The 27,217-nt window shown below is 38.5% G+C and overlaps 1 protein-coding gene across 3 annotated transcripts in view; it reads left to right on the forward strand.

Annotated features, from left to right (window-relative positions):
- Positions 1-27,217, forward strand: part of LOC105937131 (plexin-B2) — a 239,638-nt gene that overhangs the window by 43,887 nt on the left and 168,534 nt on the right. For 2 of the 3 annotated variants that reach the window (XM_021324427.2, XM_012878283.3), the window contains exon 2: positions 16,257-16,309. The exons of the other annotated variant lie outside the window; for it this stretch is intronic. The gene's annotated coding sequence lies outside the window, so the exon portion shown is untranslated. The remainder of the gene's footprint in view (positions 1-16,256; positions 16,310-27,217) is intronic. 3 annotated transcript variants of the gene reach the window in all.

Here is a 27,217-nt window from a genome sequence, read left to right on the forward strand (position 1 = left end):
AGAGCAGAGACACAGAAAGCACTGAAGCTCACATTGAGAGAGAACAAAAAGTTAAAAGCTGAAATGAAGACAAACAATGCAGATTGGAGAGCAGTAGGAGAACTCAGCAGAGTGAGAGAAATACACCCTGATGTCCTCCAGCAGCCTAAGCCTATAGCAGCATAACTACAGAAATAGCTCAGGGTAACCTAAGCTGTTCTAACTAGAAGCTTTGTCACAAAGGAAAGTTTTAAGATTAGTCTTAAAAGTAGACAGGGTGTCTGCCTCACGGACCAAAACTGGGAGTTGGTTCCACAGGAGAGGAGCCTGATAGCTAAAGGATCTGCCTCCCATTCTACTTTTAGAGACTCTAGGAACCACCAGCAGACCTGCAGTCTGAGAGCGAAGTGCTCTGTTAGGAACATACGGGGTAATCAGAGCTCTGATATATGATGGAGCTTGATTATTAAGGGCTCTATACGTTAGAAGAAGAATTTTAAATTGTATTCTTTCACCCACTGTAGAGGTTGTTAGTGATTTTACTTACTGATATTTCTATCATCAACTGCTGCTGTTTCCTTGGCAGACCTGTTTGCGTCTTGCTCAGTACGCCAGTTGTTTCTTTCTTATCAAATCGTTGTGGTTGTTATGTCCAATTTTTGTCCAATGGTCCCTGGTCTTCATGTTAGTTTCCCCCCCTTAACAAGAAATGTGTGCTTTATAGGTTTAAACCCAGGCCGAAAGGTAGACCAGTCATGCAGAGCTATTTAATGTTTTAACTGGCCACTTTAAAGGGAGCACCTGGCCAACAAGACACACCTGTCAGTCACATGGTCCAATAGATTTGCTAACTTGAAAAATGGGTGGGTTCAAACAAAGGGTGGTCTGTCCATGAGTTGTTTAACATATTTATATGTAAATGCCAGGGAATAAAAGTTGAGAGTCAGAACTATTGTCTCATGCTCATCTTTTGATCTTAAACCCTAATGTCTACAACAAAAAGAAGGGAATTTGCTCTGCTGTTCCAATACTTTTGGAGGAGACTGTATTCCAATATTTGTTCAAAACCGTAGTCTCTGGGAAGAAAAAAAAGTTTTTCAGCCCGTTTTTTGTGTGTTCACATGGTTTTATACATCCTTATGAGTTCCTGAATCTCAGTAAGATTATCTTCTACCTTGTGGGTTGAGTTTAAAGGTGCACAAATACATCTCTTTATCAAGGTTTATGAGGTGACCTACAAGCTATCTTGTAATTCACTGAAGTAAATCTGTGAAATTTATCTTTAAAGAAGGTAAGGTTGATCCAGCAGAGTGAAGGTAAATGCTCAACATTTTGCAACACATTACTGAGATATTCAGTCTTAAAGGAGGATGTCAGCTCCTAATGATATAAAACCATCCAAACAAGAGACTTAAACTGAAACCTTGATCTGATTTCTGACTTGACGTCAAAGGCATCCTTGAGTCGGGAAGGAAATGGTTGATTTGGGAACAATTCTGAAATATTTTGTCTTAAAAACACAACAAAGCTGAATGTATCTTTACCAGACAGCTGAAAGCTGTGAAAAGGAAGACCTGAAAAGCATTTGTCCTCTTTTAAATGCAAATTCTCCTTTAAAAAATAAATAAATAAATGTCCAGTCTTTCAAGAAATACCTCTTAAAGCCCGATTTAAGGTTTCTTTATATGTGATAAAGATTTGATTATTTATAGAAATAAAAACAAATAACTGCTCTGTTCAAATCAACTGTTTTTCTAAGGTTAAAACTGAATCCTATCTCTCTACGCTGACTTTTCTCTTCTTTTAAGTGTTCTTCTTCTGAAAGGTAATTTAGCACTCATGGTCACGAAGAGCAAATGCGACATTTAAAGCTGTGCTTTTATCTGTTGTGTCAAAAAAAAAAATGTTTTCTTGTTATTTTCTCAGCTGTGTAATTAGAGGTTATTTTCTGTGGGAGATTGTTTGTATCTGCTGTTATGTAAGGTATTACTTTTCTACGCTGTCTGTGCTGTCCAGCTGCAAGAAAATTGATTTTGCTTTAAATTATAATCAATGGAAATGTGCTTCCTGTTGCAAATTATGTATGAATAGAAACTGAATCAAATTGAAAGTGTGCTCTGGAAAATTGTCCTGCAGACAAGATGCAACCAGGTTGTTGTTGACTGGAGTCAGATGACGGTCCGCATTAGTCAGGCACCAGCAAGAGACAGTTTATCCAGCAATTGGCTGGGACAAAAAATCTGAAACCAGTAATTTTTGGTCCAAATGGACCCACAGCTATGATTGGGATAGAACCACCTCTACAATTCACACTACCATTAGGTAAAGTGCGGTCTTTGGAAAGCTAGGTGTTTCCTGTATAACCTCTCAATTTTAAACCGTGTGTTCAGCAACATATCTGTAAAGTATTCCTGTAGGCAAACTTGTGAATTGCTAGTGTTTATTTTATAACAGCCAAGCAGAAACTTTGTTCATTTGGCTCCAAAAATGTTTTTCAAAAGCAATGTGTAACCTAAAATGTGTTCAATGACATTAAGCTCTTAGCAATTAACATAGTTGGCCTGTTGTTTATCCTTAATCTCAGAGTAACTTTTCACTCTGAGATTTTCTTTTCTCTGTTGATGCCTAATGCTGATGTGTAGTTCTGAACAGAAGTGGCTAAACTCTGCAGCGAAGGTTGTTAAGCTAACATTTAATGAGCATAGCTGTCTATTTAACATATTCCTTAAATAACCAACTATTGTTTACTCTGGCTGCAGTTCAACCACACATAATGTGGCTCATTAATTCTACTTATGTGAAAAGTCGCTACATCATTAGTTAGCAAGAGCTAGCTTATTCATGCTAACTAGCAAACAAGTATCATGTGCAAAGTCACCATTATTCTCGCACTTTGCTTGTTTTTCTCTCTCAGTAAATGTTTGTTTTAATTTTACACTTCTTATTTAATACTTTTTTCAGTTTCTGTAAACAGCTATTGAAAAACGTTTAATGCTGTGACTCAAATGGGGATTTTTAGCTAGGTTAGCATCTTGGTCGAGTCCAACTTCTTAATAAAACTTTTTTTCAGTTTCTGTTGAAAAAAAGTTTTCAACAACCATCTAGTCTTGTCTGTTACTGTGAATAATAATAATAAAAACACACCTTTAAACATGATCCTGCTAACTTGGTATTAGCTAAAAATAAACATCTTATATTTGCCTTTTCCATCTGTTTACTTATTCTCTACCCTCTCAGGCAAATTAATAAAGCAGTGCAATTTCCTCAATTTTCTTTACAAAAAATTTAATGAAATTTATCCAACTTCTCCTGCAAGCACTATCTGCTGTATTCTTGCACCAAATTCACAAAGCAGATTGCACTAATTACATGCTAGTACAAACACGGCAAGAGCTGCTGACGAATGATTTTGGAACATTGTAAAAGATAGTGGAATGAATTATGCCATTCACTGGTTCATTTTTAGGTTAAAAGCACCATTTAAAGCTAGAAATGTATGAAATTAATACATAATTAGATGTAGTCTATCACAAAATTGGATCCGAAAAACCATAAAAGGGTCTTTGGTTCTTGTTGCGTGGTGCTGGCTGTGTGCACACGTGCAAATAGATGCACATTTATATAGTTGTGCTTTCTTCCAAGTACATGCTGAGGCTGCACAATATATCACAGATATATCGTCATCGCAATATCAAGTGTGTGCAATATTTATATCCCAAAGGGACTGTTTAATATTTAGCCAGTTGGACAGAGTCTCACAGCAGCAGACATTCACCCCACACACGATTGTCATTGCCCAAAATGTTACAGGAGCGATGGAATCACACACAGGAAGGAAGAAAACATGCAGATATCACAGCTGATGGCGTCACTGCAATATTTACCAATATTACTGCCACTGCAAGTTTTTTTTAATACAGTGCAGCCCTAATACATGCATAATGTCTCATTTAAATGTGATGCATCCACCCTGCTTATATCTAGACTCTGGTGACTTCCACTCTGAAGAGCATAACTTTATTAATGGTTGTTTTGTTATTGCTGTCTTGTCCATCGTGACGTCTGCAGCTGTCTTTCTTAGCCGGTCACCCTTGTTAAAGAGGCCTTGATCTCAATGGGTCCTTTATCTCAATAAAAATAATGTTTAATGATAAAAACAAAAATAGTGGCACTGAGGCACTTAGGTGAAGTATACAAAAACCGACTCTAACTTCAGCATTTTTGTCATTTTTAGATTAGCCTCTTACCTCAGCCTCTTCCAAAGCAAACTTTTAAGTACAGAAAATCGACACCGCCTACGGTGAATTTCTCCACTTGGATAATTACATCTGTTTACTGCCCATACACTCTTCTCCTGCAGTATGTGAACATGAGCCCTGACGCCTCTTAAGCTGATAAGGTGTAAGGGTCTGTATCGTATTTCCTCATCTCAGCCCCACTAGTCTTCTGCTGCTTCTCAGCTGTCGGAGTATTGTTGGATGGAAGTGGAGAAGTTGGGGAGGAAAAAAAAAATACACAAGCGTTTTGTAAATTTGGAGCTCTGCGTTGGCAAACCATGCTAGAATATTCGGTAAAGTGGCTTTCTGTGATGTAGCATAAAAATAACTTATTCCATGAAATTCCTTGCATTCCTCTGAGCATTGATGTTGCTGATTTAACAACTGGATGTACCGCTGTCCTCTGGCACAACCCAGAGTCACAATATACCGAGTCCTGATACCATCTGGCGTCCGTGTTGCATACCATCCGTCTTATTCCTCTGGATTTTCCACCTTTTCCCCACTCTCAGCTATCTGAGGCATCAGAATAAAGAATGGCGTTAAGGGAAGCATCCTGGCGCTGCAATTTATCACTTTCGCATTTTAAGCGCCCCCCCCAACTCAGAGCTGTAAGAGTTCTCTCAGTGCAGATGAAAAGTGAGAAAGAGCGTAGCCTTGAGTCGCAGAATGTGAATCCACAGCAGAATTTTATCATTATGCGCTGCATGTATTTCCATAATGAAACCGCCTGGGAAAAAAAATGATGTTGATACCAAAAAGGAAGTGCTTGGCTTTGGTCTTTGTGTGGAGTCTGCTGTCGTTGAACCAGGTTGAGCTGCTGTAGTCTTCAAAGGCCTGCCATAAAAACCTCCGGATTTTAATCGGATGCTGTGCAGACACCTCATTGTAATTATGTCCCGACAGATTCCTGCCCAACAGAGACGCGTGTGTGGGTTCAGAGGGGAAGGTGGTCGTTTGTGTGTCCAGCTGATCCCTGCTTGGGGGTGTTTTATCACGCGTGTGCCACAGGAATGATATTTACACAGATGTCTGTGTGTGTGTGTGTGTGTGTGTGTGTGTGTTATCTTTAACTTTGTTGGTCTCAGTTGGACGTGAAAGGAAACCTCTTGTCTGCAAAGCTTCCACTGCAGGCGCAGACCTGTGCAAGTGTGTAAATGAAGCGTTTTGGGTTTTTTATGCCACGGTGAATTCATTGCTCGGTCTGATCTGCAGCGCCGAGGCAGGGAAGGAGAAATCTCCAGTGGAAAATATTCATAACATAAATTGGGGTTTAACAAATTTGAAATTGATTTAAAGATTATGTTTTAATTGATGCTAAACTCACCAAAACCGGATATGAAAGGATATAGTATTTATCTATTGCTATTAAACTTGGATCTGAAATATTCTCCAATGGGAACTTTTGCACTAGCCGTGTATCTGTTAATATAATAAGCGATGCTTTGATAGTTGAGTTGAAAGTAATTTTCTCTAATCTAATCATTTTTCTATTGCATTAAAATTTGTGACTGTGGTTTGAAAAGGGGTCATAGTCTGGCCTATTTCTTAAGAGGTGTCTTTTGCAAATAAGGATCTGATCGCAAACACTGGAAATTGTGTGTAACATAAAATCTTCACAAAATAATATACTACAAATTCAATTATTCATGAGAAAAAAAACATTAAAAACCAAGTCAGATCCTTCCAGATACACCACAAAATTGTCTCTAGGCCAAAATCAGACAATTTAATGCTCGACTGTGATAGGTCGGTCAAAAAGTAAAAATACGATCTTTTCTTCCAGTCATTGAACACAACGTACACAACGTACACAACGTACGTAGAGGCTACCAGGTTGAGCTGACGACACTCCTCCATGTGGAAGTTGTTGAGTATCAGTGAGGCGTTTAAAAAAATGTGAGGCATGTCTGCTGTTCATTCAGGAAGCTTTTTAACTTTAACAGGGAGGAGATGGTAGCAGATGGCAGGAAGGCTAAACTTGCTGCACATTATGCGTGTGCAACACTGGTGGTTTACTACTATGAGTGCCTGACTTTGCTCTCTTCAGATGTGCGTTAAAATATCAGGTCGGGAAGTTATTTGCGTATCAGAAACCGTCTTGCGAACATCAATAAGAAACACAGAGGTCTGTTTTTATTCTACCACAAACCACAGCTGATTAATTATACTTGAATGTAAGTCCCCAAAAAAGCTAAGGCAACATGTTAGCTTATATGGTAGAAAATGCAAAAAATGTCATTTAGGTCTAAAACAGATGAACGCTTTAAAATTAGGATTCTTTTTGCAAAAAAAAAGTGGATTTTGACAAACTTTTGTCCTGAAGAGGAAGGAATGAAGGGTGACTCCTTCAGGGAGATGAAGAAGGCCTTTTTGCATCCAAATTAAAGTACATCGTTACCGACTCTGTGCTCTCAAAGAGCTGCAGACAATCTGTGTTTTATGCAGCTGTAAAGAAAAGCCACTTCTCATTCTTCGGCTTTAGGCCTGATTAAAATATTCAGGTTCAGTGCAGGCCTGCGGCTGCCTGACCAGATGCCTAATCAGAAGAATCAGCGAAACTGGGAGTTTTCAGAGAATGATCTAAGCTTCCAGAGTAGAGGTGGGTGGTTTGGTTGGCAGAAACTATTTATATGTCCAGATCGTGCCCTCTGGATCCAGCTGGTTTGTGTGTTCACTGCATCTAAAAAGCTGGTTTTCAGTTCCTTTTTTTCCTTTTTCCCCCTTAACTATGTCAAAGTATTGCTCATTGCTTTAAAGTTTCATTCTTCAGTCTTAATAAGTGGCAACAGTGCCCTGGCTTCTCTACTGTTAATCTAAGACGTTGTAACTGATTTCCCGATAGCCATCTGCCTACAAGGTAAATAGCTTTATATCAAAGTATAGCACCTGGCTTCATCTGCACAGGTTATGTTTATGCTAATGTTTTAGATGGTTGATTTTAGTCGTGTTTGTAGCCACGTCACTGATTCAAGATGAGATGCAGTGCTTGTTGTTTACTTGTAAAGGTGAGTTATTACAACAAAATCATAAAATCAGTTTTCTTCCGAATACCATGACAGTAAGAACTCTTGTTTGTTTAGATGTAATTAATAATTTACCCTCTATTTTTTGCACACATTTTTTGGCAAGAAACATCTGATTTTAAAGGTTTTACTGCAATATTTAGGTGTCTGTGTCTTGGATGCTCCTCTATGCAGATGATACCATGCTTATGGACAGTTGATGGTTTCCCCTTCAACATTAAACCCACTGTTGGAAGTAGTGCTGGGTATCATCTAGGATGAGCTGATTCGATACGATTGTTGACACATAGCGCACGATACAATACGATTCTCGATACAGTCAGTTTGATTTACTTTGACTCGAATATCGATATTTATTACTTTCAAATTAATGCTCAAAGTCCTTCAATCAACAAAACAAGCCAAATATCTATGTTCAATTTATTGAACACTGATATATTAAACAGGAAAACAAATTTCATTTGGTTCAATGCATTTAACGTATCACAGAAACCAAAAATGTGCCCAAACGTCTGATTTTAGGAACAAAAGGAGTTTCTAAGATCCTGTCTGCCATGCCGCAAATTCATCTCACTTGCTCTTCCTCGCTGTGAACAGTAATGGCGCTCTGTAATAACGCCCCCTAGGGATTGGGAGGTATATCGATATCCAAAGCCAGAATATCAATATTAAATTGTTTTCAAAAATATCTAAATTATTCTTTGTATCGATTTTTATGCACAGCCCTAGTTGGAAGGACCCACTAAAAGAAGATGGACTTAAACACACTGGCCAGAATTAGCTTTAAAATCAACCAAATACACATTGTTTATTACCTGGATAAATGTTACCCTTACAACAAACAAGCTTCCACATTATGTTTATGTCACTTGGAAATTTTATACTAGTTTACAGTATAGCTGAGTTGGGCTAGTTAGCAAGCCCTTAATAACATGGAAATTAATGGAAACAGATTACACTGTTGGACCAGATCCATGATGAAGACTCAAGATAATCTTCAAGGATTCAGAAGATGCGGGAAGTGGATGTTTGATGGGCCTGTTGTCTTGTTTTCAGCAACTACTGCTCTGGTTAATCAGCAATCCTAGAGTTTTAATTCCAGCAGATGTTTTACATCCTCTGAATATCGGAGCAAAATGGCTGCTTCTAGACTCATGTCTGGGAAACTTCTGTTGAAACGATGATTAGAGAAAGGGAACCCACACAACGTAACATAACTTCACCTGTAAGTATGCCCTGGGCTCAGGCTAGCTGCTATGGGTCAGTAAATGTCTGATTACGGTGACATACAATAAATGTCATTAGCTGCCCATACAACACACCAGAGCTAGCTTACCTGCCTGTGGTACCGTCACGTTGTTTTGTCGTGCTCCATGGCGTTCTAACGGAGGCAGGGTAGCGGATTTACTCATATCTGCAGGTGAAAACCTCTAACGCAGTTCCTTGTGTTTCAGAGCTCTTCATTTTATTTTTATGATGCGTTGAAAAACACATTTTTATCCTCCACCTCCAGTCCAGAGCTACCTCAGCTACTTACTTTCTAAACTGTTATTTTGACCTCAGCTGTCCGCATATAATGCAGTAGATCGGTTTTAACTAGGGCTGTGCATAAAAATCGATACAAAGATTAATATTGATATTTTTGAAAACGATTTCATATCGATATTCTGGCTTTCGATATCGATATACCTCCCAATCCCTAGGGGGCGTTGTTACAGAGCGCCATTACTGTTCACAGCGAGGAAGAGCAAGTGAGATTAATTTGCGGCATGGCAGACAGGATCTTAGAAACTCCTTCGTTCCTAAAATCAGACGTTTGGGCACATTTTTGGTTTCTGTGATACGTTAAATGCGTTGAACCAAATGAACTTTGTTTTCCTGTTTTTAATATATCAGTGTTCAATAAATTGAACATAGATATTTGGCTTGTTTTGTTGATTGAATGACTTTGAGCATTAATTTGAAAGTAATAAATATCGATATTCGAGTCAAAGCAAATCAAACTGACTGTATCGAGAATCGTATTGTATCGTGAGCTATGTATCAACAATCGTATCGAATCGGCTCATCCTACAATATACCCAGCACTAGTTTTAACACAGCCTGACCTGGGAGTAACGAACACCGCACACACACACACACATTTCCGGCTTTTATTGCGTTCTTGTTTCTCTAAGTTTTGAAACCAGCTGCAGGCAGTTTGCAACCTTAAACTTAAAAAAAAAAAAAAAAAAAAAAGGAAGATTTGCGCAGCTGACACGAATATTTGCTGTGTCGTCCACAAATAACCGGTCCAACCGGCCTGGTGTTGATTTTCTGGGAAGAAGCGTGATGGGGGCTCCGGTTTGCTTTATGTGGCGGTGGTTTCCCAACGTTTCATCATCATATGCCTTTGTGATTTTATTCGCGCCTCGCCTCTTGATTCCTCGCTGCTGGTTAATGAGGCAGGGGCTCCTTGTGAGGCGGTTAAGCTGCCGCTCCGCTGTCAGAGCTGCCAGTTCTCAGATAAAGAGAAGCGTGCACAAGTGATTTACAAGGCTCCTCTCCTCCTACTGTGTGAACCTTTTTTAGCCGCGTTAAAGAACTTTAACTGTAATAAACTATCATGACGGCAAATGTGCAGCAACCTGCAAATCACATCCCAGCACTCAGAGCAAGCTCCTCCAGCTGCCGAGCTGCAGCGTTTACAGTAACCTGATGCAGGCCACGTCGGTTTGCACGTGTTTAACCTGAATCTTTCTGTTCATCCGCCTGTGTTTGCTTCCAGGGGCGTTATTTTGTGTGTTTTTCTCTGCAGCTTTTCAAGTTTTCCATGTTGACTTTGCCCTCACGTCTCAACACACTGCTACCGGCTTCCTCTGTGAGCGGCAGTCATTTGATACAGGCGTCAATATTCCAGGGGATGGGGATGCATGAGTTAACTTCTCCTTTTATCGGATTTCCATCCAGAAGGGTCTTTATTTATTTATTTTTTTCCCAGGGATGGTGGTTCCAGAGCATCTCAACTCGTATGTAACTGAGCACCAGGCTGGAGGGAGAGTTCATTTCACTGTTAATCTGCTCTGCTGCCAATATTCAGACTGTAATCACAGAGGAAAGGAATGATCTCTGAACCCTGCAGAGCAGCTTCTATTTATTATCTGGCTAATGGCAATTACAGTTTTAGAGCAGTTGGGGGCAGTATAAATGAAGACGTAATGATACATTCTCATATTAAAGCAACACAGAGGTGTTTTAATGAAAAGGGAATTTATTGACTTGTTTATCACAGCCTGGAAATATTACGCGTTACCCTTAGCTGTGTTTGGTCTATAAAGTGGCGAGAGAAATGCTGCATCTTTAGCTTTTAGAAGCACCATTGGTATAACTGTCCGACGCTGGAAAAGGAACTTGTCTGAAAGTTGAATCCATCCATCAATCTTCCCATCCATCCATCCATCCATCCATCTTTCCATCCAGCCATCTCTCCGTCTATCCCAGGGGTGTCAAACATACGGACCGCCGAACAATTTAGTCTGGCCCGGTGGCTATAAGGATTATCATTATTCAAAAAAATAAAAAGTTTTTTTTTTTTTCCAGTGTCCTGTCTGGCAATGTGGCAATAATAATTGTTGTCTTAATGTCAAAAAGAGCTCATCAGATTTGACTTTCACAAGTGGAGCAGTACTGCTTTTGCCATAGTGCTCTGCTTGATTTATGAATGTGAATAGTTTTATTATGATTCATGCGGGGAATATCTCAAATGATATGGACACTACAATGGGAAAGTAGGAGAGGAAAGGAAGAACAAGAAGAAAAAAGAAAAGGTGAAAGAAAGAGGAGATAAAAGGAAGAGAATGATAAAACAATTATTGAAAAAAAAACATGTACTTCGTTAAAATGAAAATCTGCAGTTCCTATATTGTCCACGAGGGGCGCTGTGTTTTAATCAGCAGATGGTAGCACTGAGCTTCAGTTGTGGAAAATTGATTTTAAATCATTTCTTAATTTTTATCTGTTTGATGTATTTTGTCATGCAGGACAGTTTTTTTTAAGTTCCAAAAAATGTGAATAAATGTTTTTCAACATTGTATAATCACTGTGATCAGTTCTTATGCATAATGCACAAGTAAATGTTTAACTGAGTAAAAGTATTGTTGAAATTGCACATACTTTTCTTAAAAACGCTGAGGTTATTCATAATGTGTAAAAGTGAAATTCATTTAATAAAAAAATTTAACAACAAGTCCACTTTTATTAGTTCTATTTAATTTTCCAATGAGTTTACTCGTGTGGCCCTCTTCAGATTAAGCTGAATGCGGCCCCTAAACCAAAATGAGTTTGACACCCCTGGTCTATCCATTAGTCCGTCTGTCCATTCATCCTTCTTTTTGTTGGTCCATCCATGTCTGTTTCTTCCAGCTTCCATTTTTACAGCCTGACTATTAAATAAACATCTGCCTTAAATTCACTATAAACCTTTGTGTTTCAGAAAAGGATCACAAAGGACTGAAAACTCTGAAAATGTGTAATATTTTGACCTAAATAATGTGTAAAAACCTCTTATTAAATACGTCTCGTTCCATAAATACAGCAGAAGTCACAAAAATGTTTATACTGCCCTAACAGCGAATAAAACATTGAGATGTTCTGTTTACTTCCCTGGCTTTGCAGACGTCTCCACAGTTATTTTTCTTGTAGGTCAAGCATTACTTTTTTATAAATATATCTTGTAAGATGCCTGATGCTTGTCTTAGTTTGCTTTTGGACGTCAGGTCATTTTTCCTACCTTATGTGTTATTCAGTACTTGCAAACACACCAAAGCCTTCAGCAAAACACAACAATGATGTTATTTGCACATTAAATAAAACTAATATTGACCACTATAACCATTCTGACTGCAGCGGATTTATTTTGTCCATATTTAGGGTTTCAATCTGCATGGAAAGAGCAAATAAAAGGAATTCTGCTGACAGCGTTCTTAGTGTTTATGATTAAAGCCCCCCCCTGCATTTGGAGGAAAGCCACATTATTTTACCTGGTTTAGATCAGTCCCACCAAACGTTGAAAACCACGGCCAGTTTATAAATCGTTTATTTCCTAACAGTTTCTTATAATATGTTAAGGTGGTATTTAACAATCATTCTTGAGATCTCTAAAGGTTCTTCAAAGATTTCTTGTTGCTTTATCTGTCCACATCAACAGTGATAGCCAAAGGTTTTGGTAAAAACACAATTACGTTTTTCCTTTTCCATATTAGTCTAAAGCACAGTTAAAACATTTAGACTTTCAAAGACTTTTAGTAAATAAAATCCCTGACGTGTTGGATATCAACATCTGGACCAAACCCTGACTGATGAGGACCTTCTTCTTCGTCTTCTTAGTACTTGGAGTTGATGTTTGTTGGTTTCTAATTCTCAGACCTCAGAAAAATAACTTTGCTCCAGTCTTCTGTTCTCAAACCTCATACTTTTTTAGGCTTTTTTTTGGACATATGGGTTTTTGCAGTGGTGGCTACATTCATAGCCACCTGCTGCAGCTTTCTGGACTCTCTGGGACATCCTGAAACCTTCCTCTCCGAACATCTCCGCTTCAACTTCTTGATGATCCAGAATGTTGTTCTTCCAGCTGTTGTTTCTGCAGCAGCAACTGAATCAAAAGTCATGCTTGAAATTATAGATTTAAGAATAAAACCCGAAAACAGGACGATCCTTAAAAAAAAACCCCAAAAAGAACCCAAAGTTATTAAATTCTCAACCTTCTTGGTAACATGAAGGCATAAAACTGATATGATTTCACATTTCACTTGGGTTTTTCAGTTTTCTCGAGTTTTTGTCTAATTTTTGTTAAACTTCTTTACTTAAAATCCGTTTGATAAATTATCTTTTCAGTTTTGGTGAGCCACAAGTCAGATTTTTGGGTCACCGATTGTTTTTGGTTTTTTTTTATCTTTGACCAGCCGATACAGATTTTTAGCGAATTCCAATTTCTCATTGAGAACCATTACCTGAAATAAAAAAAAAAAAAAAATCAAGTTGCAGAGTTGTCTCTCTCTGCAGTTAAAGTTAAACCCTTTCAGGTTTTGGCACCTGAGACTAAAAAGAGTCGCAGCTTTTCTCGTTAACTCGTTTTCTCGGATTATAGCTACTAATTTATCTAGAAATGTTGGAGAACTTAATTTCTATTGAGCGTTTATAGTCTGGTCGACCCCTCAGAGAGCTTTTACAATAGAGTCACGTTAACTCAAACACATCCTCATTCATTCGCCCACACAGATCGGTAGGTAAGCTCAAGGGCACGTGGACAAAAGCTGGAATCTAACCCATAGTTTTCTGATTGAGAGACGACTTCTCTTCCCACCCGAGATGTTATTTTCCATTAAATAACTTCACTGTCTGGATTAAATATTAAAGAGGACACAATTCTAACTTGCTGTTATTCGCTTAAATTATTAAATCGTCAACCGCTGATATGACTGCCACTGCAAAAATGGATCTAAAAATAAGTAAAATGTTCTTAAAGTTAGTGTATTTGTCCTTGATTTGAGCAGGTAAATAAGATTATCTGCCAGTGGAATAAGTATTTTGACCCCTAAAATAAGATAATTAGACATCCTGGACTTGAAATAAGATGATGGAGATGAGTTGTACCTATTTTAAGTGCAAAAATCTTATTCCATTGGCAAATCATCTTATTAACCTGCTCAAATCAAGGACAAATGCACTAATTTTAAGAACATTTTACTTATTTTTAGATCCATTTTTGCAGTGGAAGGTTTGGTGCTAAGGTCGGTTCACTGATCGGGGGAAAAAAATGATCGAATTTGTGATTTCTGACCAGCTGCTCACCGACCAGAAAGCATAAAAATCATCGTTTTCACGCTTTTTATGCAACATCTAAAGAAACCTGAAGCCTTCCCCAGGAAGAACCCGCCCCAACGGTTCTCAGTTTATAACTAAATATTGAGGAAAAGGAGATCCAGGGACACGAGCAGCTAAAAGTCTTTATTTAGTCTCCGGGTGTCTCCACGCTGCCGTACACCAGCAGCCGGTATTTACCGCTGGATATATCTGGGCTGGACGGGCAGATGGCTGAATGAATGAGAAACGTCCGTTAATTAGAGAACGAGCGCGTTATAAATCCCTCCTGTGTCCTTTCCTGTCTTCCTGATAATTGACACAACTTTGTGGGGGAAGCAAAATGCTCTTTCTGCTGCTGATGGCAGATAAAGAGGCAGCAGTAAATAGAAAAGGGAACGAATTAAAAGTCAGCGGGTTATTACTGTGACGTCTATTTTTATCACCCTATGATGAAAATGAGACCTTTTAATAAAATTAGAGCTCCTAAAATCCAGACTTGACGAGCTGCTTTAGGTCTTCTAATATGTTGTGTAGATTGACCCCATGGTGACTGGTTCAGACCACAGGCAATTCTTTTTACACATTTATTTTTCTACCTTGTTATACTGTTTCAAACAGACAATTACCGTATTTTTCAGACCATAAGGCGCACCGGATTATAAGGCGCTTTAAATATTCTTCCCAAATGCGTACTATTATTCCGCACTGCAAAAAGGAAACTAAAAGTCAGTAAAATTTTCTTGAAATTAGTGTATTTTACCTTGATTTGAGCTGGTAAATATGACTATTTGCCAATGGAATAAGATTTTTGCACTTAAAATAAGAACAACTCAATTCCATTATTTTATTTCAAGTGCAGGATATCTAATTATCTTATTTTATGGGTAAAATACTCATTCCACTGGCAAATAGTCTTATTTAGCTGCTCAAATCAAGAAAAAATGCACTAATCTCAAGAAAATGTTACTTACTTTTACTTCCCTTTCTGTGGCACTCCCTCTGCGTACACAGCTGAGAGGAAAAGCTATCCGTCTCTATCAGGAGGACAGAGTAGCTGGACTAAACTGCCCTGTTTCTAACATAAGGCCAAAATAAACTTAACTTTTTATATTAAATTAACTTACTAGGTTTATTGTTGCTAGCGCGTACTCCGGGCGCGAGCTGCCTTACATGAATGTACTTCTAGTTTAGACATTACAGTCAGGCAGTCTGGTAGACAGCTAAGGGGTCCTCAGTTAGTGACACAGTGTACCGTAATGCTCCTAATATCCATAGAGCGGAGCGGCTTTGTTGCTATCCAAAGCTGTACTTACACATTTTAACATATTTTGAGCGCATTGTATCACATACAATATTTATTCATTACTTCAGTGAATTAACTCTGACCAGGCTCCCTGTCCCTGCTAAAGAAAAGCATCCCTACATCATGATGCTGCCACCACCATGTTTCACTGTAGGGTGGACAGAGATCGTTAATTTAGCCTAAAACGTTCAGCATTAGTCTCCTCTAACCAAATCACCTCCTTCCACATGTCTGCTGCGTCTCCAGCACATCTTGTTGCTTTCTTTCAACAATGGTTTATTTGGGGGTATCGGAGTAAGGAGGGCTGAATACAAATGCGTGCTGCTTTTTTTTTTTTTTTTTTTTTTCAGGTTTTTAACTGTAAAAATTGTTTTAAAATAATAATTTTCTTCCACTTCTCAATTAAGTTACGCGGCAGCTTGTGTTGCTCTGCCACATAAAATCCAAATCAAGTCCTTCAAACTTGTGTACTGTAACGTGATCACTGCAAAAACGGAACTAAAAATAAGTAACATCTTCTGAAAATTGGTGTATCTGTCCTTTATTTGAGCAGGTAAGGTGATCTGCCAATAGAATAAGATTTTTGCACTTAAAATAGGAACAATTCATCTCCATCATCTTATTTCAAGTGTAGGATGTCTAATTATCTTAATTTAGGGGTCAAAATACTCATTCCACTGGCAGATGATCTTATTTACCTGCTCAAATCAAGGACAAAAACACTGTTTAAGAACATTTTGCTTATTTTTAGATCCGTTTTTGCAGTGATAAAGAGATTTTTATTTAATTTAAATTAAAAAAATTAAAATTGTCCCTTTTTTTTTTGTGCAGGACAGCGAGCTGCTACATCTAATGAGAGTCCAGCCAGCCTGAACACCGAACAGGTAAGAAAGAATGGCCCAGGTTCTGGTCCACGCTGCTCTAGTGGTTTGTGACTAAAACATGCATTTTAAAAATGCTGCAGTCTCTGATTTCTATTAAAAGTCATCGTCCTGTCCATCCGTCCACCCCCACCACTCTCTCTAGCTCCAGTAAAGTGCACTGCAAAAATGGTAATGGTAATAAAAATAAGTAAAATGTTCTTAAAGTTAGTGTTTTTGTCCTTGATTTGAGCAGTTAAATAAGATTATCTGCCAATGTAATGAGTATTCTAACCCCTAAAATAAGATAATTAGACATCCTGCACTTGAAATAAGATGATGGAGATGAATTTTTCCTATTTTAAGTGCAAAAATCTTATTCTATTGGCAAATCATCTTATTTACCTGCTAAAATCAAGGACAAATACACTAATTTTAAGAACATTTTATTTATTTTTAGTTCCGTTTTTGCAGTATGGCGTCTGCAGATCAGGTGAAGGTTGCCGCCTCTCTCAGCTCCCCTGTTTGCTGATTTTCTTCCTCTGCTGGAGGTAGTTTGTCCTCGACATGACTCAGACGCTGCATTGTGCCCTTTTTTTATAAATGGAAAAAACAGCCAAACTCCAGATTCCTTTAACTGTTGATTCAGACCAGTTTAAAAGAAAATACAAAGAAATGAAGGCTGGAACATGTCAATCAAAATCACTCCATTATATTTAACACACCGTTAAAGTGAAACATATTGCAAAAAAAATGTTTTTTTGGAAGAGGAAGTTGGTAGATCAGCTTTTTTAACTACGTTAGTGTCTCTTGATTTATAGATAAATGGCTGAACCCAAACAAAGACCCCCCCCTGCTTGTCTGTCAGTGGCTAACATGATGTAAATGTTTGATAAGGCTGAAGCTGCTGTGTCAACATGTCTCTGCAGAGCTGCTGCTCTTCTCACAACACGCACCGTTTCTCTGCAAACACGTCGCCGGCCCTCGGGCTGATTTTAAAAACGGACCACAGGAAGGTGAGGCTGATAAAGGCGCCGAGACGGGAAGTAGTTCTGCTGTAAAGATAAACCCGTTTTAACCACTGCTGATCTTTCAGCAGCGGCTATTTTTAGGTGAATATTTAACCAGACTTGTAGGCGGTTTACACAAGTTTAGAGACACGTGCTCCGGCCTCCATTTTAACTGATCAGGGTCATTCCCTGTACGGGTTTTTGATAATGGATGCTTCTCAGTTAGTTAGAATATCATTGAAAAGTAATTTTCCCCCCTCCCCCCCGCCCAGTAATTACAGATGAATCTTGCCACTGCAAGAACAGACTAAACTAAACTAAAAATAAGTTAAAATTTTCTTGAAATTTTTGTATTTGTACTTTATTTGAGTAGGTAGATAATATAATCTGCCAATTGAATAAGATTTTTGCACTTAAAACAGGAAGAACCCATCTCCATCAACTTATTTCAAGTGCATTATATCTAATTATCTTATTTTAGGTGTAAAATTACTCTTTCCATTGGCAGATCATCTCTTTTGCCTGTTCAAATCAAGGACAAATACACTAATTTCAAGAAAATTTTACTTATTTTTAGTTCTGTTTTTGCAGTGGAACACACAGAATTATGTAATTTAAATGTTTATTTTTGTTACTTTAGGCAAATTCTGGCAAACAAAAGCCCAAATTCTCAGTAAAGCAGAATGTGGCGTCAGATGGTTTTGTCTGTCATTTAAAGTAAGTCTATGTAGTCAGTATGTAAACTTACTTTTAAAGGTTGTGGCTGCTTTGCATCGATGCAGCTTGGCATTGATCCGCCTGTGGTTCTGCTGAAGCCCAGGCTGCTTTGACAGCTGACTTTTCGCTCGTTCCTAATGTTGGCTTTAGTTTTTCTTCTTCTAGCGGTCTTTTTAAAATGACTTAATAAGCTATTAAATTAATAATTTAATAAGCTATTAAGTTAAATGTCTGAATCGGTGAAGAGTCACTGACCTCAGGATTCTTGATGCTTGAAAATGAAAGTGAAGCTGGTGACATCTTCTGATTAATCAGGGGTATAATCATCTGTCTATTTGGGGGCACTCACTTAAGGTCATTTCATCCTTAAAGGACATAAAACCTATGCAAAACTAACAATTTGATGTTTTTTTACATTAAAGAAAAAAAGAGACTCTTCCTTGCATAAAATGGTTCAGAGTTTCTTGTGTTTATCTCCTCTGTTCTGGCAGCAGCTGTGAGGAACTTAAGTTGGTTTCTTCTGTGTAATGAGGATGAAAACTAACCTGACAACAGCCAGCTGTATGTATCGCTCCGCCTAGCTCCACTCCACTGTGAGTGGAGCTAGGCGGAGCGATACATACAGCTGGCTGTTGTCAGGTTAGATGAAAACATCCCTGAGAAGTCTGAAGGTTGAGCTCAGTGATGCTTGATGCATCTCCACGTTCCTTTTGGTGCGTTCTGCTGTGAAACCTTCTGAGACGCTAGGGCTGGACCATATAGAAAAAAAAGGATATCGATGAAATAGAAATCATATTGATCGATATCGATAATCATCAACATATTCGAAACATATATTATAAGTGCTGCCCTGGCCATTATTCAACCAACTTTTTACCAAAACTGCAAGTTTTAAAAAGCAGAAAAAAAAGAATGTGTGCTCTCTGAACTCTTTGAAGGGGGCGGAGCTTGGTGATGCAACATTCCTGAGTCTGCGTTGTGATTGGTTGGGAGGATGTAACGACTAATATTAACCTACATGGCTAGAATGCAAAAAGGAAGGACAACTGTTATTCTATTGAACTTTTTATTGACCTTTTTTTCTATCATCGATATACTGTACGTCTATCAACCCATTTTTTATATATATATATATATATATATATATATATATATATATATATATATATATATATATATATATATATATATATATATTGACCTGTCCAGGGTGTACCCCGCCTCTCGCCCATTGAACGCTGGAGATAGGCACCAGCACCCCCCGCGACCCCATGAGGGATAAGCGGTTCGGAAAATGGATGGATGGATATATATTTATTGTTATTGAATTATTTCGGATTGGAGGGAAACCAGAGGATCAGGAGAAAGCTCACACACACATACCCCACACAGACACACGAGTGGTATTTCCTGGGCACTAAAAGTTGTTTAGCAGTGTTGCCTTTAAAAAAAAAAGTGTTGTTTAAAACATAACATATGAAATGATAATGTTTAAGCAGTTTCAGTAAAAGTTCTGCACATGTCCAGTCTAACAGAGGGCTGCTTATTTTTGAACACTAGCGTTGAAGCTGGTTACATGCTGGGTGCATAAAGAGTTTCATCATCTCTGCTGCTGCACCTCCCACAGCGTCCAGCTTGGTCTGAGTCCCTCTCAAACGTTCTGAGAAACACCTGAAAGCTGCAGAACCTCCAACCCGTTTTTTTTTTTTTTTTGTGATTGCACAGGGGGCCCAGTTCACTTTGCTGCAGATTCTGCCCTGAGGGGGGGGATTTTTGTGGCTGTCAAAAGGAGATTGAACGCCTACATTTTGTCTTGGAGGAAATGCTGCATCCTGCAGAGACTGATGAAGGACATTGTTCTCAGTTAGTCAGTGGATTGGGTTTGTGAGCGAGACGACGTGTTCTTCGGATTAAACACAGCCGACTACACGCTTCGCTTTTTTTCCTGAGTTTGGCAACCCTTTTGAATTTCACATAAACCTAAAATAGTGATGATTTTTTTTTTTTTTTTTTAAGGGAGCTTTTTCTCTGTGAGTATTTTATTTTCAGTATTTTTGAGACCAGATTTATCAGTATTAATGCATGTCGTGAAACTCGGATAATGATGTCCTAGGAGAGGCTGTCATGGCATTAAACATGTGGGCAGCACAGATCTACTGGAGGAGGAGCACTGTGGGGGGAAAAAGTGACCTGACTTCCTAAAACTAAATGATGAGATGCCTTGAATATTTAAACCACAGCTGCTTTTTTTATGTCAGAATTACAAGAAACTGTGTTTTATCTCCGGGGCACAGCTTGGAAACGCTGCGGCTCTTCTTCGGGTGATTGACCTTTTTGTCTTGCTTTCATTATTCCTTCAGGCCCGACCCACAAATGTTTGACGTCTCGGTTGGCGAGGGCCTTCATTAGATCTTCAGTGGGCACTAGAGTTGTAATCTGTTTAATAGACGGCGTAATATTTGCTTCTAGACTTGCACCTCTGTTGTTAAATCGTCATCAAAAGTGATGATAAACCACTTTTTTAGTTCATTTTCAGAAGCGTTACCCTACCCTACATCACCTAAAGAGGACCTGTCTGACAACATGAAGTAGGCTGAATTACTTCACACTGCAAAAAGGGAACTAAAAGTAAGTAAAGGTTTCTTGAAATTAATGTATTTTTCCTTCATTTGAGGAGCTAAATAAGACCATTTGCCAATGCAATGAGTATTTTTACCCCTAAAATAAGATAATTAGATATCCTACACTTGAAATAAGATGATGGAGATGAATCGTTCCTATTTTAAGTGCAAAAATCTTATTCCATTGGCAAATAATCTTATTTACCTGCTCTAATCAAGGAAAAATACATTGATTTCAAGAAAATTTCACTTACTTTTAGTTCCCTTTTTGCAGTGCAACAAGCCACATCATGCCCTGATCTGAAGAAAAGTCGTTAGCGTTAGGGGGGCGACTACCTTTTAATATTGGGTCATACTTATTTTGGAAAGCTTTTTTATTTTTCCCACTTAATGAATGAAATTTAATTTGACATCACATTGGTTTGACTGACATAAACCTTTGAGAAAAGAAGGTAAAATCCAGGAGAAAGAAATGTTAAAGCTGCAGCTGAGATAGAATATCATCTTCTTACAAATAAACCAAAAAAGGAAAAAGCTAAATGTCAGAGATATAAACAACCTCATAGGGCAACAAATACCCCCCCCGGACTAAACTAAGAGAATGAACAGAAATGCTTTTGGGGGGGCAATTTTTTTTTTTAACTTTTTGCATCTTTTTTGTTTGGTTTCCAAGCTGCTGACATTTTCTTTGTAAACTAATGCATCAGCCCATCTTCATTAGGGCCTAATACACCCTGAATACAGTTTGAATATTGTATCATAATATGCATTATTCAGAATAGCTGTGAATATTGTATGAGGAGGCTACATTTGAATTCAGGCTGTAATGGTGGACCCGTCTGATGGACAGAGACTAGTGAAGAGGATACGTTTATCAATAATCAGATGCAAAAGAAGAAGGAAAATGAATCGCGGGACAAAAAGTGGAAACGGATCTAGATTTTAAAGAGCATAGAGATGCTTAGTAAATTAAACCGACGACAACACGTTGATTGTCTTGGCCTTTGCGAACGCGGTGGTTTGTAAAAGCTTCGGCTCATCAGGAAATGTGCTGATGCGTGTCTTCAGTTGGAAAAAAAGTGATCTTTCGTTCTTATCTCACCTCCTTTATTATATCCCAGCATTCAGATGGGAACGGCACAAGATGAGAGAATCAGTTTGTATTGAACACGGCTGAATGCTGTGCTGATGAAAGCTTATGCTGATAATAGCTTTTTCATTATGTCCTTAGCCAGGCTTGGCATTTCATTTTCTCTGGCACACAGAGAGACAAGTTAAGATTTCCACTGCTGCAGCTTTCAGAGGTTGCTGTTCTTTTTTTTTTTCTCTTTTTTTTTTTTTTTTTTTTGATTGGATTGTGTGTTTGGAATATTATTTCTTATGAAGGCTTTCTGCTCGATTAGGTTCTGCGGAGGTGGCCTTCGGTGTGAGGGGTTGTTTTGCATTTAAAAATAAATGTCTGTGATTAACACAAACCAGACCAAAGCGGGTCTTTAACTCTACAGTTTCATCTTCCTTCATGTTCGCTGGTCACCTTGTCCACAGGTTTCGTTTCTGGCTGTCTGAATACCCCTAATCCACGCTGTGTCTCTCATGTGCAAATCAAATCTGTCTCACTCCTTTTATTTTGTGCCCTAACCACCCAACCTGAGCTGTCCCTGTGATTAAACACTCTTACCTCCCAGCAGGTGATATTCATGGTAATCTTTTATGCGGCTGTGTCAGGTCAGCTAGTCATTGTCCAGAAATATACCTTAAGACTGAACTTTTTGTCCATGCGTCGTTTCAAATTTACCCTCAACACGGTTTCATGTTGACATCCTTTCCTCCTTCTATACAAGATGCCCTTTCGACGCCGTTGATAAGATGACTTTTAACATTTCGCTTTTCAGTCTTCAAGCATTCAATATAGGACTGTCTGTGAAACATTTTCCACATTGAGAATAAAATCTTCCTTAAAGAGACACATTATTTTTTTACCTTTTGTCTACATGAACCTTTCTCAAGGTCCAGATTCCGGTCGGGATCCGGGATGAAAGGCAAGTCAATCAGGTCTTCTGCCATGGTGGGGAAAAAGCAGAGGTGTGTTCTGCAATGCTAAATGATTAATGCGTACGTGACTGAAACATCAATGCAATGTCGTAATAATTATTCTCCTTCATGTCATGCAACACTATGCAAACGCTCTGTCTACGCTGGTGAAAATTCACTGACCTCTGTATGCTGGATGCTTGAAACTGATGGCATCACCTACCTTCTGATTCTGATACTTTCTGAGCTGATGATTATCTGGTCACTTAGAGCACTTAGACCATTGAAATGCCGTTTGCATAAGGTCAGTTCACTCTTTAATATTAGAAAAAGATGCAAGAAATGGTGACATCATGACCCAATCTGTATAATCTGATTGAATTTGACTTTGGAAAGTGCCTTGAGATGACATGTTTCATGAATTGGCGCTATATAAATAAAATTTAATTAAAATTGAATTGAATCATGGCAGTGGATCTCTATAAATGATACCAAGGACAGCAAATGGGTCCTGGCTGCACATTGGACGCCCGTGGTTGAGGCAGAAGTCAAAATCGTCTATTGTGTCTTTTCTCAGAATTTCTTTTAGAGGGTTAAGCTCGTTATTTTCCATTTGCTGAGCCTCCATTTGCCCCAAGGTGTTCCTTCTGTCTTGTTAGAGGGACAGTTTGTGGTTTGACCTTTTTAACCAGAAAACATGGATGTTTAAAGACAGAAAATGCTGGAAACTTGTTTAGGTTTCTTCCTCAACATGAGGAAATTGGACTAACACTAATCTCGATGTCGGCACAGATGGTTAAATCCAAAGCCCAAACCCTGGTTTACAACTGAAATTGAGTTATTGGGTCTGAAGGTAAGACGGACAGGCGCTTAATTAAGAGACTAAAATGTTTTGCCTTTTGTGTCCAGATTGCAGTTACAGGAAGAGATGTTTTTTGGCTTTTAGGAGATACTCGGTACATTTTGTCATTTATCTTTTGAATAAAACCAACTGCAGTGGAAAACCAGTCCAGTTCTCTGGAAGTGGTTCTTAAATGGTTATGTAATAAAAAATGTAGGGGAAAAAAAAGTTTGGTTAATTAAAGCTCCACATAATGTTTTTCTGTTCAAGTCCAATGAATGGCTGCTCCTGGTTTTGTTTGGGCTGCTAGCAGTAAGCTCTGGGTAATCGATTGACTGGTCTCAGCTCAGCGAGACCTGAAAAATAATGAAAAATTAAACGTTTGACTCAAATCGGGACAAAAATCAAAGGGCCAGTTGTTGAAGATGAGTGAATCCATACCCGTTTTAATTTTAGGAGCGGGTTTAATATCAAGATCTGGGAATTCCTGGATTGTCCTGAAAATCTAAAGCTGAGCTACAGACGTACCACGGCAGAGCTAATAGGATCTGAAATACTTTTCACTCCAAAACTCAGAAATACAGATGTGGAAAAGAAGATTTTCATTGACTGAAGTCATTGTAATTTAAGACCACAGAGTCTGAAACGCCCTTTGGTTTCATCAGACTTTCTAAAACGTAGTTTTGTTTCTGATCCGTCTTTGGGAACTGACAGGCCGATGGTGAGAGACCAGCATGCTTGCTTCTACTCCCCCTGTCTCTGAGGAATCTCAGTCATGTTGAGTAGAACCAGATGTGTTTGCTCCCACCTTTCTCCTATAACCACTTCTCCTTCCAATAGCTGCTGGCTCTTTCTAAAGAACCACATGTAATAGATCACAGATCCTCGTAACAGAAGAGCAGAACAACACAAAGCTCTCTGAATCTCTGTGTTTTCTCTGAAAATCTTTTCTTCATTTATCATGAAGTTAAAAGGCACCACAGGAAGTCCAGACATCTTTTTTTAGCTCAACCTGGGGGATCTCCTGGCATTCCAAGACCATAAGTGACCCATAGTCCCTCCAGCATGTTCTGGGTTTGCCCTCAGTGGGGTGGTCCTGGAAGAGCCACCCTGATTAGGGGCCAAAACTAACTTGTGACATATATTCTCAACTCATCTATAAGGCTCAACCACGCAATAATGGAAACTCCTTTCAGCTGCTTGTCTGCAGGATCCCTAGCCATGATCTAAGTCCCTTGGTATGACTGATGGTCATAGATGGAGCAGGTCCTTCGTCACCATAACAGACCAGAGGACGGCCCTCATGACTGCTGGCAAAGCCCAGAGTTGACTATCCCCTCCATCCAGAAGAAAACACCCAAACTTCTCTGCTTGAGCCCTCGAACCAAATGCTTTTTAACAGTGATCACAAAATACTGTTTAAGCAGACAAACTTTTTGGCTTTTTGTAGATTTAGTCAAGAGGAAAGTTGAAGATAAATTGGAGAAAAAATTTAATCGAGATGTCTCTTTTGCACCATCAGTAGGAAGTTTTTCCACTTTTTAAGTCACTATATTTAAAAACTGCCCGTTTTCGTATCTGTTTACCCCAGAGGCATTCTTCAATCACTTTTATCCAAACTTTGCTTTGTCACAACCAAATTCAGCCGAACCAGGACTTCAGACAGGACCTGGACATATTTTATATGTTGTAAATAAAACTGCTTAACCTTAGGGATGAGGCCAATCCAATCCACTGTAGTTATCGGACCCGATACGGACGATATTCTTGGATTTATAGTCTCTCTGCAGATCTGAACACTACGGTTGCTGTTTCAGTTCGTGTTGCTAACAAGGGTAACAGCTAGTTTTTCACTTGGTTTTGCTAACATAGTAAAACTCCTACATTTTAAATCTAGTTGGGTTGACAAACAAATATTTCCAGCTTCTAAAGTCTATTGTTACCTCAAACCACCCTTCTTCTCAGCTTCTTCTTTGTGGCTTTGAAACAAAATGTCAACATAATCATAAAGGGATCATTTTGAGCACTGCAAAAACTGATCTAAAAGTAAGTGAAATGTTCTTAAAATTTGTGTTTTTGTCCTAAATTTGTAAGATTATCTGCCAATGGAATGAGTATTTTGACCCCTAAAATAAGATAATTAGATATAATGCACTTCAAATAAAATGATGGAGATGAATTGTTCCTATTTTAAGTGCAAAAATCTTATTCTATTTGCAAACCATCTTATTTACCTGCTCAAATCAAGAAGAAATACACACATTTTTAGAACATTTTACTTATTTTTAGTTCTGTTTTTGCAGCGAGGAAGTCATATTTGGTGATACAACACCAGAACAAAAAGGAATACAATGCTCTGGATTGGAAAATATCTGCAATGGCAGATATCTGAATTTGAATCAGAACCAAAAGATCCTGTATTGGAGAATCTCTACTTTTCACTTTAAGCAGAATCAGGTGGCTTGAATGTAAAAGTTCCCCACTGTGCTGCCATGGACGAGCTTATCATCCTGAATTATATATTTATAAACCCATATATTCCATTGGTTATACTTTTTAAACCTAGGATTATCTGTTAATTGAATAATACTCACCGTGGACTTTCGGGATGACCATTCTGGTACTTTTGTCTAGATTAAAGTTGTTCGGTGTTGCTGAGGTTGAGGCATGAACGTTTGGAGTCGAGTCCATGTGAAACGGGCAGATTTTCAGTTTTTATTTTAGGACCCGTCTGCCTTCTTTTCTCTTTGAACCTCGGATTTCTCTGAAACTGTTTATTTTTTCTTTTTTTTATATCTCTAACTTTAGCTCTCTCCAAACCACTGTAAACACTCAGATTCTTCCACCAGCGCGGATCCGTTTAGTTTCCACATCATTTTGTGGCCGGGTTGCCTCGGCGGCCGTGATCAGAACGCACCGATAGAGCCAGATTCAACAGTCAGAAGGTTAATAAACGGCTGCAGCTCCGGTCGACTGGTTTCCATCTTTTATCTCCATCGTTTCCAGCTTTCCACCTCCTCATCCCGTCTTCTCCATGTTTGGTCATTGCTGTTATTTTTGGAAGAACACAAAAACTCTCTGAAACTCCAGATGTAATATAATAGTAATATAATAAATGCGGATATTATCTCCATATTCTAAAACAATTTTACAACAGAGTTCTTGCAGTCGGTGTAAGCAAACAACTTCTGGCTTCTGTTTCTCTTCTTGGGCCAAAGGAATCTAAACCTGTACCGTTTTATTATCTTTCAATCTTTTAATATTCATCAAGTTATCTCTTAATTGTTTAAAATTAATTTTATCCTCCAAAAATCTTCTCAAAGCTGCTTTATATCTAGAGAATGATCAAAATATGTATCCAATTAGAAATATAAATGGGCATTTATGTTAGAAAAATAATAGGGACCTGTTATTGGTGTATTTCAGCTTTTCTTGTCCAAGTTAACAGCTGTTTATCCCTGTCTTCATATGGTAATTTGTTGGTGAAGATTCTTAGTCCTCCAGGTCATGATCAATCCAAAAAAAAAGGTTAAAAATAAAACAACTGGACTTCAATTCTGAAGCTGAAGACGTTTCATTCTCCATCCAGAAAGCTTTCTCGGTTCAAAATGTGTGGAGTAGTGAGGAGTTCCAAGCTTTAGACCCTTTCCTTTCACTCTTCATTACAGGAGATAAAAAATGGAACCAAGACTCAAGTCTCAGTCCATGAGTC

Source organism: Fundulus heteroclitus, chromosome 17 (assembly GCF_011125445.2).
Source record: "Fundulus heteroclitus isolate FHET01 chromosome 17, MU-UCD_Fhet_4.1, whole genome shotgun sequence".
In the NCBI taxonomy this organism is placed as follows: Eukaryota; Metazoa; Chordata; class Actinopteri; order Cyprinodontiformes; family Fundulidae; genus Fundulus; species Fundulus heteroclitus.